Genomic DNA, 15,293 nt, shown 5'->3' on the forward strand with positions numbered 1-15,293 from the left:
AGTCGACCCTGTCTAGGGCTGGAGCCCAATCGGCCCTGTCTAGGGCTGGAGCCCAGTCGGCCCTGTCTAGGGCTGGAGCCCAGTCGACCCTCTCTAGGGCTGGAGCCCAGTCGACCCTGTCTAGGGCTACACATTATAAGATACATTTGTAAGACACATTTGTAAGACACATGTGAGACACATTTGTAAGATACATTTGTAAGACACGTGTAAGACACATTTGTAAGACACGTGAAAGACACATTTGTAAGACACATTTGTAAGACACGTGTAAGACACATTTGTAAGACACATTTGTAAGACACATTTGTAAGATACATTTATAAGACACATTTGTAAGGCACATTTGTAAGACATATTTGTAAGACACGTGTAAGACACATTTGTAAGACACATTCGTAAGACACGTGTAAGACACATTTGTAAGACACATTTGTAAGACACGTGTAAGACACATTTGTAAGGCACATTTGTAAGACACGTGTAAGACACATTTGTAAGATACATTTGTAAGACACATTTGTAAGACACGTGTAAGACACATTTGTAAGATACATTTGTAAGACACATTTGTAAGACACATTTGTAAGACACGTGTAAGATACATTTGTAAGACACGTGTAAGACACATTTGTAAGACACATTTGTAAGATACATTTGTAAGACACATTTGTAAGACACATTTGTAAGATATATTTGTAAGACACATTTGTAAGACACATTTGAAAGATACATTTGTAAGACACATTTGTAAGACACGTGTAAGACACATTTTTAAGACACATTTGTAAGACACGTGTAAGACACATTTGTAAGATACATTTGTAAGACACATTTGTAAGACACGTGTAAGACACATTTGTAAGACACTTGTAAGACACATTTGTAAGATACATTTGTAAGACACATTTGTAAGACACGTGTAAGACACATTTGTAGGACACATTTGTAAAACACGTGTAAGACACGTTTGTAAGATACATTTGTAAGACACATTTGTAGACACGTGTAAGACACATTTGTAAGGTACATTTGTAAGACACATTTGTAGGACACATTTGTAAGACACGTGTAAGATACATTTGTAAGACACGTGTAAGACACATTTGTAAGACACATTTGTAAGATACATGTGTAAGACACATTTGTAAGACACATTTGTAGGACACGTGTAAGACACATTTGTAAGACACATTTGTAAGACACGTGTAAGACACATTTGTAAGACACGTGTAAGACACATTTGTAAGACACATTTGTAAGACACATTTGTAAGATACATTTGTAAGACACATTTGTAAGATACATTTGTAAAACACATTTGTAAGATACTTGTAAGATTTTTCAGACATAAGGAAAAAGGACAAAACAAGATTAACTTTAATCTTGTAATACACATTTGTAAAACACTTGTAAGACACATCTGAAAGACATTTGTAACTCAAATGTAAATTTCATTTGTAACTCAAATGTAAATTTCAACTCAAATTAGCCATGTGAGTGTTAACAATAACTTATTCAGTGTAAGATTAATGAGCAAGTGGAATGAGATACAAGTGGTGATGGGCGAGGCTACACTATGGTAGCCAGAATGTCTGGGGGACAATTATATAATAGGCTACCTGCGACAGAGAGGCAAGGCCTAGGAGCTGAAGCTCAGCATACAAGAACATATAAGTGAGCATAACCTGGGGTGAGACATAAGGGACAAAGACTGTTCTCAGGGGTCGAGGTATAACCCAAAAAAAGTAATATACCAGACAGTTATTGTCAGGTTTGTAATGGAGAGCAGAGTGCGCGGCGTAGGGCGCATCCGATCCCACGATCGTCGTCGCCCCTAAATCAACACAACAACAACAGAGTGCGCGGCAGTACACTTTTTAAATTTAACATCATGTAATTATCATAAGATATAAACAATAAAATGCCCCCAAAATATTAAAGCAAACACAAAATTAATTAGTAAATTTGTTATATATATTAAAGAAGTGTGGTAGTGGGAATAGATGAGAGTGGTTGAGGAGTAGGAGGTGGGAGCGGAGGGTGGAGGAGGAGGCGACGCTGGTGCTGCCGGCTGCCATGGCGTCTCGCCCCACCACACGCCCTCAGTCTCAACATATCCACCACACCTACAGTGTCAACACGTCCACCACACCTACAGTGTCAACACGCCCACAGTGTCAACACGCCCACCACACGCCCACAGACTCAACACGCCCACCACACGCCCACCACACCTACAGTGTCAACACGCCCACACTCAACGCGCCCACCACAGACACTACACTCAACAATAAAGGTAAGGTTATGGTAGTTAATGTTGGTCCTGTAGTTGTAACTGAGGCAGAGGAGCACAGCCCGCCGCCGCCGCCGCCGCCGCCGCCGCCATTGTTTACATTGAAAAAGTTTCCAGTCATATTTTTAAATTATATTTAAATTGTGTTTTACGGTTAATAACATAAAGTTCGCTTCTCAGTTCTATAGCAAAGCTGAAAAGCTTGAACTTTATTAGTTCTTTTTTTAATATTATAATGGAGACATTGGAGCCAGATGACCAGGTGTGTGGCCGGCTGCCTCCTTCACTTGTTTGAAGCGTGGCTGTGGGGGCGTGGGCGTGGCTGTGGAGTCGTGGGCGTGACTGTGTTCACCTAGTTGTGCTTGCGGGGTTTGAGCTCTGCTCTTTCGGCCCGCCTCTCAACTGTCAATCAATTGTTTCTAACTACTATTATTTCTCCCCCCCCCCCACACACACACACTGAAAGCAGCCCGTGACAGCTGACTAACTCCCAGGTACCTATTTACTGCTAGGTAACAGGGGCATAGGGTGAAAGAAACTGCACATTGTTTCTCGCCATCGCCCGGGATCGAACCCGGGACCACAGGATCACGTGCCCAGCAGTGTGTCCGTTCGGCTACCGGTCCCCACTGTGGGAGCGTGGGCCTGGTTGTGGGAACGTGGGCCTGGCTGTACTCACCTAGGGGGATGAGCTCCCCCTAGGGAGTGTTTGCGGGGGATGAGCTCTGGCTCTTTGGTCCCGCCTCTCAACCGTCAATCAACAGGTGTACAGATTCCTGAGCCTATAGGCTCTGATCATATCTACACTTGAAACTGTATATGGAGTCAGCCTCCACCACATCACTTCCTAATGCATTCCATTTGTCAACCACTCTGACACTAAAAAAGTTCTTTCTAATATCTCTGTGGCTCATTTGGGCACTCAGTTTCCACCTGTGTCCCCTTGTGCGTGTGCCCCTTGTGTTAAATAGCCAGTCTTTATCTACCCCATCAATTCCCTTCAGAATCTTGAATGTGGGGATCATGTCCCCCCTAACTCTTCTGTCTTCCAGCGAAGTGAGGTTTAATTCCCGTAGTCTCTCCTCGTAGCTCATACCTCTCAGCTCGGGTACTACTCTGGTAGCAAACCTTTCAACCTTTTCCAGTTGTCTTATCCTTGACTAGATATGGACTCCATACTGGGGCTGCATATTTCAGGATTGGCCTGACATATGTGGTATACAAAGTTCTGAATGATTCTTTACACAAGTTTCTGAATGCCGTTCGTATGTTGGCCAGCCTGGCATATGCCGCTGATGTTATCCTCTTGATATGTGCTGCAGGAGACAGGTCTGGCGTGATATCAACCCCCAAGTCTTTTTCTTTCTCTAACTCCTGAAGAATTTCCTCTCCCAGATGATACCTTGTATCTGGCCTCCTGCTCCCTACACCTATCTTCATTACATTACATTTGGTTGGGTTAAACTCTAACAACCATTTCTTCGACCATTCCTTCAGCTTGTCTAGGTCTTCTTGAAGCCTCAAACAGTCCTCTTCTGTTTTAATCCTTCTCATAATTTTAGCATCGTCCGCAAACATTGAGAGAAATGAATCGATACCCTCCGGGAGATCATTTACATATATCAGAAACAAGATAGGACCGAGTACAGAGCCCTGTGGGACTCCACTGGTGACTTCACGCCAATCGGAGGTCTCACCCCTCACCGTAACTCTCTGGTTCCTGTTGCTTAGGTACTCCCTTATCCACTGGAGCACCTTACCAACTACACCTGCCTGTCTCTCCAGCTTATGTACCAGCCTCTTATGCGGTACTGTGTCAAAGGCTTTCCGACAGCACAAGAAAATGCAGTCCGCCCAGCCCTCTCTTTCTTGCTTAATCTGTCACCTGATCGTAGAATTCTATCAAGCCTGTAAGGCAAGATTTACCCTCCCTGAACCCATGTTGGCGATCTGTCACGAAGTCCCTTCTCTCCAGATGTGTTACCAGGTTTTTTCTCACGATCTTCTCCATCACCTTGCATGGTATACAAGTCAAGGACACTGGCCTGTAGTTCAGTGCCTCTTGCCTGTCGCCCTTTTTGTATATTGGGACCACATTCGCCATCTTCCATATTTCTGGAAGGTCTCCCGTCTCCAGTGACTTACTATACACTATGGAGAGTGGCAAGGAAAGTGCCTCTGCACACTCTTTCAGTATCCATGGTGAGATCCCATCTGGACCAACAGTCTTTCTAACATCCAGAACCAGCAGGTGTCTCTTGACCTCCTCTGTCGTAATTTCGAACTCTTCCAAGGCCGCCTGGTTTACCTCCCTTTCTCCTAGCACAGTGACCTCACATTGTTCTATTGTGAAGACCTCCTGGAACCTCTTGTTGAGTTCTTCACACACCTCTCTGTCATTCTCTGTATACCTGTCCTCGCCTATTCTAAGTTTCAATACCTGTTCTTTCACTGTTGTTTTCCTTCTGATGTGACTGTGGAGTAGCTTTGGTTCGGTCTTGGCTTTGTTTGTTATATCATTTTCATAATTTTTCTCTTCTCACCCTAACATACTCATTCCTGGTTCTCTGGTATCTCTCTTTGCTTTCTGGTGTTCTGTTATTCCGGAAGTTCCTCCACGCCCTTTTGTTCAGTTTCTTCGCTTCCATACATGCCCTATTATACCATGGATTCTTCTGTTGCTTCTCGGATTTTTCCCTTTGGGCCGGGATGAACCTGTTTACTGCCTCCTGACACTTTCGGGTAACATAGTCCATCATACCCTGTACAGACTTATCTCTGAGGTCTGTGTCCCAAGGTATTTCACTTAGGAAACTTCTCATTTGTTCATAATTCCCCTTTCGGTATGCCAGCCTTTTGAGTCCTAGTTCTTTTTTGGGGGAGATAATTCCTAGCTCTACCAGGTACTCAAAGTTCAATACACTGTGGTCACTCATTCCCAAGGGCGCTTCCATCTTAACTTCCCTTATATCCCACTCATTTAGGGTAAATATCAAATCAAGCATTGCTGGTTCATCTTCTCCTCTCATTCTTGTTGGTTCTTTGATGTGCTGGCTTAGAATGTTTCTTGTTGCCACATCCAGCAGCTTCGCTCTCCATGTTTCTGGTCCTCCATGCGGATCTCTGTTCTCCCACTCTATCTTCCCATGGTTGAAGTCTCCTATAATTATTAGTCCAGATCCATTCCTGCTAGCAACAGAAGCTGCTCTTTCTATTATGTTAATGGTGGCCATGTTGTTTCTATCATATTCCTGTCTAGGTCTTCTGTCATTTGGTGGTGGATTATATATGACTACGACTATAATTTTTTTCCCTCCATTTGTTATGGTACCTGCTATGTAGTCACTGAAACCTTCACAGCCCTGAATAACCATCTCCTCAAAATCCCAGCCTTTTCTTACCTGCAGAGCTACACCACCCCCACCTCTTCCTTCCCTCTCTTTCCTCATAACATAATAGTCCTGTGGGAACACTGTGTTTGTTAACGTTTTCGTTAGCTTTGTTTCTGTGAGGGCTATTATGTCTGGGTTTTCCTCTAGTACCCGTTCTCCAAGCTCATTCGCTTAATTTGTAATTCCATCTGTGTTAGTGTACATTGCTTTGAGGCTCACTTTCTTCTGTCCCTTCTCAAATCGCCTCCTTGGTGAGTGTTCTGCTGGTGGGGGAAGCTGTTCCATGGGTGTGAGGACCTGTGAGGTGGATAACAGGGTCTCAGAGGATACTGGGATGAGGGGCGGGGGATCCAGTGAAGGGGGAGGGACAGGGAGGGTATGGGGTGAAAGGGGAGGGAGGACAGGAAGGAAAGGGGGGGAGGAAGGACTAGGCGGGAGGAGGGGAGGGGGAGAAGGGTGGGGATTGGATGTGGGGGGAGGGAGATTTGGCTGAACATTTGAGTGGGGGCAGGGAGGGTTTGGGGTAGGGGGGTTTTCTATGCAGAGGAGGGTGGCGGGGTTGTCCTCCCTTCTGGTGTTACTGGGTAGCTGGTTGTGGGTTTCCCCCTCGCCTCTGGGGGTGTTGTGTTGGGAGCTGTGACTTCCTGGTTTTCCCCTCTCGCCCTGCGCCTCTTCCTTGCTTCTGCCGCCACAGCTCTCTCCTCCCTTGTCATGTCTCTCTGGAGGAATACATTTTTGAATTTTCCCACGTTTTTCAGGGAGCTCCTCCTTGATAGAATCTTCTCCTTTGTGCTCTCGTTTGCAAACACTATCTTTATCACTCGGTCTCGGTCTTTGTTGTACCAACCTAGCCTGAAAACTTTCTCAATGCTATGCTCAGCCCCTTTCATGTCTAGTGCTGTGGGGACGTGGGCGTGACTTTGGGAGCGTGGGTGTGGGGTCGTGGGCTTGAGGAGTGGAGGCGTGGGCTTGAGGAGTGGAGGCGTGGGCTTGATGAGTGGAGGCGTGGGCTTGATGAGTGGAGGCGTGGGCTTGATGAGTGGAGGCGTGGGCTTGATGTGTAGAGGCGTGGGCTTGATGAGTGGAAGCGTGGGCTTGATGAGTGGAGGCGTGGGCTTGATGAGTGGAGGCGTGGCTTGATGGGTGGAGGCGTGGGCTTGATGAGTGGAGGCGTGGGCTTGATGAGTGGAGGCATGGGCTTGATGAGTGGAGGCGTGGGCTTGATGAGTGGAGGCGTGGGCTTGATGAGTGGAGGCGTGGGCTTGAAGAGTGGAGGCGTGGGCTTGAAGAGTGGAGGCGTGGGCTTGATGAGTGTGGGATAATCTGTTGCTTGACTCAATTATTTAATTATTTCATTTAATAACGAAGGACCACCCACTTTTGAGAAGAGAGGGAAACTAATAAAAAGTGATCATTAGAAACACAAGGAAGAACCAGTGTCTATGGATAAGTATTAGAAAGAATAATCACTTAAATAAATAATGGACTGTATGATTAATTAACTAAAGTCAGAGCCTCAAACACCTACACTTGGGAGGGGGGTATTGCTAGAACTTCATATACGTCTAGGAACTAGTGTGGTTCGTCACCAGTTCTTTGTTGAGTAAATAATATTATAACCTAAAATATTATAGAATCAATAGGTAAATTCAAATAGAGAATATTAATGATTATTAAAATTAAAGAGCAATCATCTAAGTAAACACATCAATTTCCAGTAATCATATGGTAAAATATTCGATATGATAATCTTGTGAATCTGTATAATAAAATGGAATAATTAAATGTGTACAAAAAGTCTTATCTTTAAGACGATTTCTATGACATCGTTCGTGCTTCGTCCTCGTGATCTCAGGATCTCCACATAGAAGCCATTAGGGGTGAATAACACGAATGTGGTTAACGACTCGTTGACTCCTCACATACGAGCTGTAATTTAAAGGATATTACGTAGCATTGAACTAGGCTACTTAAATTTCAATATTTATGAAAACAGAAAATAAATATTAATGCGGTACTTTTGTTGGATTTAGTGTCGTCCCACTATATAACGACAGACTACCCACGAAATATACAATCTCTAATGATGCATCAAGAAAGAAAATATACTTAGCATGAGCGCAGTAACTGCTGAAGTCTGCCGATATCGCGTCTATCAGTCCCAGACTTCCACGGTGTTGTACACGTGATTGAGAGTTTTGGTTTGATTCTCGACGCGTTATTGATTGGCCGAGCACTATGGAGCACGTGGGAGAATAATTATTCGTTATTAGTTGGGTATCAGTGTAATTCTTGCCGATAACTCCCCAACGCCACGTGTCTCAGACTCTGACGCCAAGTAAGTAAGTAATTATCAAAAGAAGGCACCAAACCGGGAAGGCTATGTAGCACCATCAAATACGCAAAATAATCAGAGGGCGCTAAATATCACCAAGGATGCCAATACGAGAACAAAAACGCATAAGGCGAACGATATCAAAAGTATCCGAGTCACCAAGAATTCTATCGAGGGACAGGTGACCGCGAGGGGCGGTCGGAAAGCAAGACACACGCTCGTCCTGGAAGTCAGGACATTCAAGAAGGACATGCACGACCGTAAGAGGGACAATGCAACTAGGACAATAAGGAGCAGGGCGGCGCTCCATCAAGTGACCATGGGTTAAGCGAGTATGGCCAATACGCAACCTCGCCAGAGCTGTTTCCCACTGCCGGTTACGGTGGAAGGAGGACTGCCACGAGGAAACACAACATTTAAGAGTATGTAGCTTGTTACCAGTAACAGACAACCAAGAAGCCTGCCAACGGGTAAGGAATGAGGAATGGATAACCGGGTAAAAGTCGGAATACGGAATGCCTTTACAAGAGATGGGACAAGCTTCCTTGGCGGCAGCATCCGCACGTTCATTTAAAGACACACCAATATGGCTGGGAACCCAACAAAATTCAACCGACTTAAATTTACTGTGAACGAGAAACAGCCAATGCTGGATCTCGACAACTACTGGATGAACCGGATTAAAGGACCCGAGAGCCATGAGGGCACTACGAGAGTCAACAACAACTACAAAGGAAGACTGACAACGAGAAAGCAGGAGACGAAGAGCATAGAGAATAGCATAAAGCTCCGCTGTAAAGATGCTAGTCTCCGGAGGCAAGCGACACATATAAGTGCGATCAGGAAAAACAACAGAGTAGCCAACACCGTCCGCTGACTTAGACCCATCGGTGAAGACAGAAACGGAGCGGGAGTGAGAAGAAAAGTGCTCGAGGAAAAGGCGTTTTAGAACCGTAGGAGGGGTAAAAGCTTTAGTGATACGGGTCAAGGATGTACAAAACCGCGGAAGAGGGACCCTCCACCGGGGCAAAGAAGGAACAACACGAGGAGAAACATCAGAAATACGAACGGAAAGAGAATCCTGCAGGCGAGATAACCAGACAGAAAGAGGGAGGTGGTGAAGAGGAACAGGAACCGCAGGAGGGGTAAAAGTTAAAGCACGACAGAGGCGAGAGGAAGGATGTTGCAAGGACCGCGCAAGATAGCGAAGACAGTAGCGATCACGGCGGTCCTGGAGAGACAGGAAGCCAGTGTCAACATACAAGCTAAGGATGGGAGTCGAACGAAAGGCACCAGAACTGAGGCGCAACCCAGTATGGTGCAAAGCATCAAGACGGCGAAGAGTAGAAGGAGAAGCAGACGAGTAAGCAGGGCAACCATAATCGAGCTTAGACAGGACGAGAGAGGAATGTAAAGCAAGGAGAGTGCGCCTATCTGCCCCCCAAGAAGTATGGGACAAGACCCGAAGGAGGGTAAGGGCCTTAGAGCACTCAACACGGAGGCAAGAGATATGGGGAGACCAAGACAAACGAGTGTCAAGGAATAACCCCAAAAGCTTCGCGGAATCTTTGTATTCAAGGGGATGACCACAAAGGGACAAAGAGGGACGAAGAACAACCCGTTTCCGCGTAAAAGTCATGGCACAAGTATTAGAAGTAGAGAACTTGAAGCCATGATCTGTGGCCCAAGACGACACGGCATCAATTGCAAGTTGAAGCCGGCGTTGAAGGAGAGGCGAATCATCACCCTGACAACAAAGGGTAAGATCATCGACATAGAGAGCGGAGAAGACACCAGAAGGAAGAGAGGAAAGAAGACCATTGAGGGCAACCAGAAAAAGAGTAGTGCTCAGAACACTACCCTGGGGCACACCTTCGTATTGCTGAAAAGAGGGAGAGAGAGCAGCACCAAGGCGCACCCGAAAGGAACGACGAGAGAGGAAGCTGCGGAGAAAGAGAGGGAGATGACCACGAAGGCCAAAAGAATGAAGTTGAGATAGGATATGATAACACCAAGTGGTGTCGTAAGCCTTTTCCAGGTCAAAAAGGACGGCAACAACAGAGGTCTTCGCAGCAAAAGCAGTACGAATATAGACCTCCAAGTTCACCAGGACATCTGTCGTGCTGCGGCACTTGCGGAAACCAAATTGAGAAGGGGAGAGGAGGTGATGGTGTTCCAGGAACCACATCAGACGAACGTTAACCATACGTTCAAAGAGTTTGCAGACACAGCTTGTGAGAGCAATAGGGCGAAAGTCCTTAGAGGAAGTACCCAGAGACCCCGGTTTGCGAACAGGGAGGACAATGGCATCGAGCCAGTCCTCAGGAACTGACGACGACTCCCAGATCCAATTATACAGACTCAGTAAATACTGAGACGTGCTCGGAGGGAGATGGCGAAGCATCTCATAATGAATACCATCGGAGCCCGCCGCCGTAGAACCGCAGAGGGCCAGGGCAGAACGAAGTTCAGAGAGAGAGAAGGGATCATTATAGGGAAGCTGAAGATGAGTGCAGAAATCTAAAGGACGAGACTCGAGGACAGGTTTACGAAGAAGGAAAGAGTGGGGAAGATGAAGACCAGAGCTAACAGAAGAAAAGTGGGAACCCAGTTCGGAAGCGACCTGCAACGGGTCCGCCACAAGAGTATCATGGAGGTGAAGGACCGGTGAAACATCGGGAACGAACTTACCCGCTATCTTGCGGATAGGCTTCCAGATCTGGGCCAGAGGGGTTTCGGACATAATTGTTGAGACATAAGATGCCCAACATTCACGTTTAGCCGTACGGATGGCCCTACGGGCCACCGCACTCGCTTTCCGAAAGAAAAGAAAAGAATCGGTCGTCTGCCAACGGCGGTGCCTCTTCCAGGCTGCACGCTTACAGCGGACAGCCCGAGCACAGTCCGCATTCCACCAGGGAACGCACTTCCTTGGACCCCGAGAGGAAGAGCGAGGAATAGAGCGGAGGGCAGCGTTGAAGACAGTGTCATGAAAAAGGAGGAGAGCGCGAGAGAGAGGCAGAAGGGAGAGGTCAGAGAGGGCAGCACTGAGGGTAAATAGGGTCCAGTCTGCCTTATCAAACTGCCACCTAGGGAAAGAGAGGGAAGGGCGAAAAGAGAAAAAGGAAACAAGGATGGGGAAATGATCACTTCCATGGAGGTCATCAAGAACCTGCCACGTGAAATCTAAGTAAAGAGAAGAAGAGCAGAGAGAAAGATCAAGACAAGAAAGGGTGCGAGTCCAAGAGTCCAAATGAGTGGGCTCACCAGAATTCAGAAGAGACAGGGAAGAAGAGAGGAGAAACGGCTCAAGGAGGCGACCCCGGGTATTCGTCAGAACGTCACCCCAAAGAGAATGACGACAATTGAAGTCACCCAGCAGGAGCACAGGCTCCGGCAAGGAGTCTAGGAGGTGTTTCAAATCAGGAAGAGAGAGCGGGACACTCGGGGGGGAGATAAATGGAACAAACTGTGTACCATTTCCCCACAAAGATACGAGCAGCAGAACAATGGAGAGGCGAAGGAAAAAGCAAAGGAACAAGGGGAACATCAGCACGAATCAAGAGAGCAGAAGAATTAGAAGCCCCAGCAATGGCTGGGGGGGGGGGGAGAGAAAGGAATAGCCACGAAAACGACCAGGACGAGCACCAAGCATTGGCTCCTGGAGACAGACACACAGGGGCGAAAACCGCGAAATCAGAAGTTGGAGTTCGAGGAAATTGGCGTAATAACCTCGAACGTTCCATTGAAGAATGGACAACGACGAGAAGAGAAAAGACAAAAACAGAGAACAAGGAAGAAACAAAGGCGAAAGAGCAACAGAGCACATTAAAGAATATCAGGGTCGGGATCAGGGTCAGCAAAGTCAGGGTTAGGGGGCATGGGTAAACTGAGCAAAGACGGAGGGAAGGAAACGGGAGAACAGATCAGAGGTGGGCGGGCGGGGTCCGGAGGAGGAGGAGGAGGAGGAAGAGGAGGAGACAACGGAGAGGAGCAGTCAAGGACAGCAGCAGGAAGAGGGGGAGTAGAAAGAGGGGAGCGCACCCCAGCAAGAGCAGCAACCGAAAGGGAAGCAGGGGCCAAAGAAACCTCCATAGCAGGAACAGGGGGCGTAATCACGGAAACGGGAGGGGAAGGAGCAACAGAGCCAGAAGTAGGAGCTGAGGAAGAAAGCGAAGCCTTCTTACCCGCCGGGGAAGAGGAAGGAGAGGAGCCAGGCTTACGCTTCTGACTTAGAGACCGGTGTCCCAGCAACTACGTACCGGGCAACGGATTCCAGTGTCTCAACAGGAGAAGCTGAACGAGAGCACACACGACGGCCGTTAGGAGAGCGAAGGACATCCGCCCGCACCGACAGGCGGTGGGGAGAGCCGATAGATGGAGGAAGAGGAAGGGAAGGAGGATCGGAGGGGGACGAGGAAGAAGACACAGGAGACACGACAGACCGGGTAGAAGGAAGGGGAACCCCAGACAGAGGACCAGGAGGAGGATCCTTCGGGAGAGAACCCAAAGGAACAAAGGAGGGGGCAGTGAGCGTATCAGGGTCCAAGGCCCGGAAACGGTTGTGAGTCTGAGGAAGGCGGGAAGGACGAGGAGAGGAAGAGCGCAACACGCGAGCATTAGAGATATTAGCATAAGGCGGGAGCCGGCGAACCTGGCGTCTCGCCTCAGGAAAAGATAAACGCTCCCGGTGCTTCAAGTTGAGGACGGCTGCCTCAAGCTTGTAATGGACACACGCACGGGAGAAGGTAGGATGGGCCTCACCGCAGTTGAGGCAACGAGCCTGGGGAGAAGTGCACTCCGACTTAGTGACCTTCGCCACCACACAAAGGACAGAGAGAGACAGTCCCGGAGCAGCGGAGGGCACCATGCCCAAACCTCCAGCACTTGTTGCAGAGCCGAGGAGAAGGAATGTACTCCTGGACAGAGCACCTGGCACCAGCAAGAATGACAGAGGGTGGAAGGGTCCTACCATCAAAGGTAATCTTCACAACCCGGAGGGGTTGACGACGACTACCACGAGAGGGACGAGTAAACGTGTCCACCTGGAGAATAGAATGGCCCTGGGCAGCAAGGATATGTTGAATATCGTCGTGGCAGTCGCGCAGGTCCCGAACACCGGTCGCAACATGGGGCGGGAGCAAAATAGTGCCAACACTGGCATTCAACTGAGCGTTCTTCGAGACCCGAACAGGGGTCTCACCAAGGCAGGATAAGGCAGCCAAGCGGGAAGCAGCATCCTGAGAAGGAGCAGCAACGACATGTGTACCAAGACGAGTGGGGTTGAAAGTAATGGAGGCATCCACGGAATCAACGCGATGTCGATGGAGGGAGAAATCGTCAGGAGGAGCAGAATCAAGAGGGAGGAGATCAAAATATTTGGCCCACGAAGCGGGACCAAACAAGGCTTGATAGGTAGCAGAACTGGAAGGAATCGAGCGAGGGCGGCCGTGACGAGGACGGCGGTGAGAACCCCCAGAGAGGGGTTAAAAGGCGCAGTAGTTACAACTAGATAAGGAGCCGCGCCAGGGGACGAGGTAGTCACCACTGGGGGCTTGGGGCTCGACCCAACCACAGAGGAGGGAGGGGAGCCAGAGGAAGGAGTCAGAGAGGCCAAAGGAGGAGCAAGGTCGGGGCCCAATGCAGCGGAGGCTACAGAGCCCGGTCTTCCAATATGGACCGACTCGGGGGCTTGGTCGCCCACCCCACGAGCCTGAGAAGGTAAACCAGACGCAGCCGAAACAGGGTTTATCATCATGACGAAAAGAAGAATTCATTCACGAATGTGCCCCCACACCCACTACGGAGCCACAATTAGAGGCAGGACACCCAACAAGAAGCTATCGCCGATCTTGCCGGGGCCTCCTAGGGGTGCGTCGTGAGTATACGCCCCACAAACGCCACCTTAAGAAACCGACAGTCCATCGAGATCGGGTTCAGTGACGAAAGGGGGATTGATAATAAAAGGTTCCCCTCGCTCTTGACGTCGGGTACTGCAGTTCCACGGGTGCAAGAGTATGCCTCCTCAAGCACCCGGGCGTCAAAATAGAAGAAGTCCAAGGGAAGAACCAGAACGAGCAAAAGGTCGGCAGGAAACGGCAAGCAGATAGGAGAAGAGGGGGGAGAAAAACGAAACAGAAGGAAAAGGAAAAGATGCCCAGCAGAATTGGAGAGGACGGCAGCAGGAGCACAAGGCTAGAAAAGGACAGAGGACTGTCCCAAGGAGCATCACACTCCGACAGCCGCCCACTAAGCCCCCATACGGCAACAACGAGCTGAGCGGGGAGGGGGACTCTGACGCCAAGACTTTCCGCTGTCCAAGCACGCACGCTGCACAAGCTGGCTCCACAATGGCGTCTCCTTCCTCTTCCAACCCGCGTCCCCCATTCACCACCGAAATTATTTATCACGAATAATACTATTTCGCGCAATCGTGGTTGAAATACTTTAATAAGGACTGGGTTGTGATTCTAGGGATTTAAATATTATTGCTTTCTCGTCTTATGGTGGTAAACGAGAAATGGAGAAGACTTTAGTTTTCTCCATGGCATTCACGCGTGTCAGAAAAACTATTACTTCATAACAATTGTAACTAAAAACTCTCGATTTAGAATTATTTGGGAGTTATGTTATCCGTAAATAATTATCACACGGAATACTGATGATTTTAGAGAACCACATTCAATTCTCTAACACATTGGCAATAAATGTGTTTAACTAGACATTATCTGATGCAATATTGGTGCTTTATTTCGTAAGAATTCTAGCATTAATACGCAGATATAATGGTTAGTTTATGTTGACACTACTGTTAGTAAATTTAGTGACTACTGTGGTTAGTATATAATAATAATGATTTATTATAATACAATAGTAGTGTATTAGTGTTGGAAATTTCCAACAATGAGTGGAGGCGTGGGCCTGAAAAGTGGAGGTGTGGGCTTGAGGAGTGGAGGCGTGGGCTTGAAGAGTGGAGGCGTGGGCTTGAAGAGTGGAGGCGTGGGCTTGAAGAGTGGAGGCGTGGGCTTGAAGAGTGGAGGCGTGGGCTTGAAGAGTGGAGGCGTGGGCTTGAAGAGTGGAGGCGTGGGCTTGAAGAGTGGAGGCGTGGGCTTGAAGAGTGGAGGCGTGGGCTTGAAGAGTGGAGGCGTGGGCTTGAAGAGTGGAGGCGTGGGCTTGAAGAGTGGAGGCGTGGGCTTGAAGAGTGGAGGCGTGGGCTTGAAGAGTGGAGGCGTGGGCTTGAAGAGTGGAGGCGTGGGCTTGAAGAGTGGAG

The 15,293-nt window shown here is 48.1% G+C and overlaps 1 long non-coding RNA gene across 1 annotated transcript in view; it reads left to right on the plus strand.

Annotated features, from left to right (window-relative positions):
- The first annotated feature begins 2,130 nt into the window (after window positions 1–2,130).
- LOC138355095 (uncharacterized) overlaps window positions 2,131–15,293 on the plus strand; it is a 175,317-nt gene continuing 162,154 nt past the window's right edge. Inside the window, exon 1 of the long non-coding RNA XR_011223821.1 lies at window positions 2,131–2,299. This is a non-coding gene — a long non-coding RNA (uncharacterized lncRNA). The remainder of the gene's footprint in view (window positions 2,300–15,293) is intronic.

The sequence above is a fragment of the Procambarus clarkii genome, chromosome 66 (assembly GCF_040958095.1).
Source record: "Procambarus clarkii isolate CNS0578487 chromosome 66, FALCON_Pclarkii_2.0, whole genome shotgun sequence".
NCBI lineage: Eukaryota > Metazoa > Arthropoda > Malacostraca > Decapoda > Cambaridae > Procambarus > Procambarus clarkii.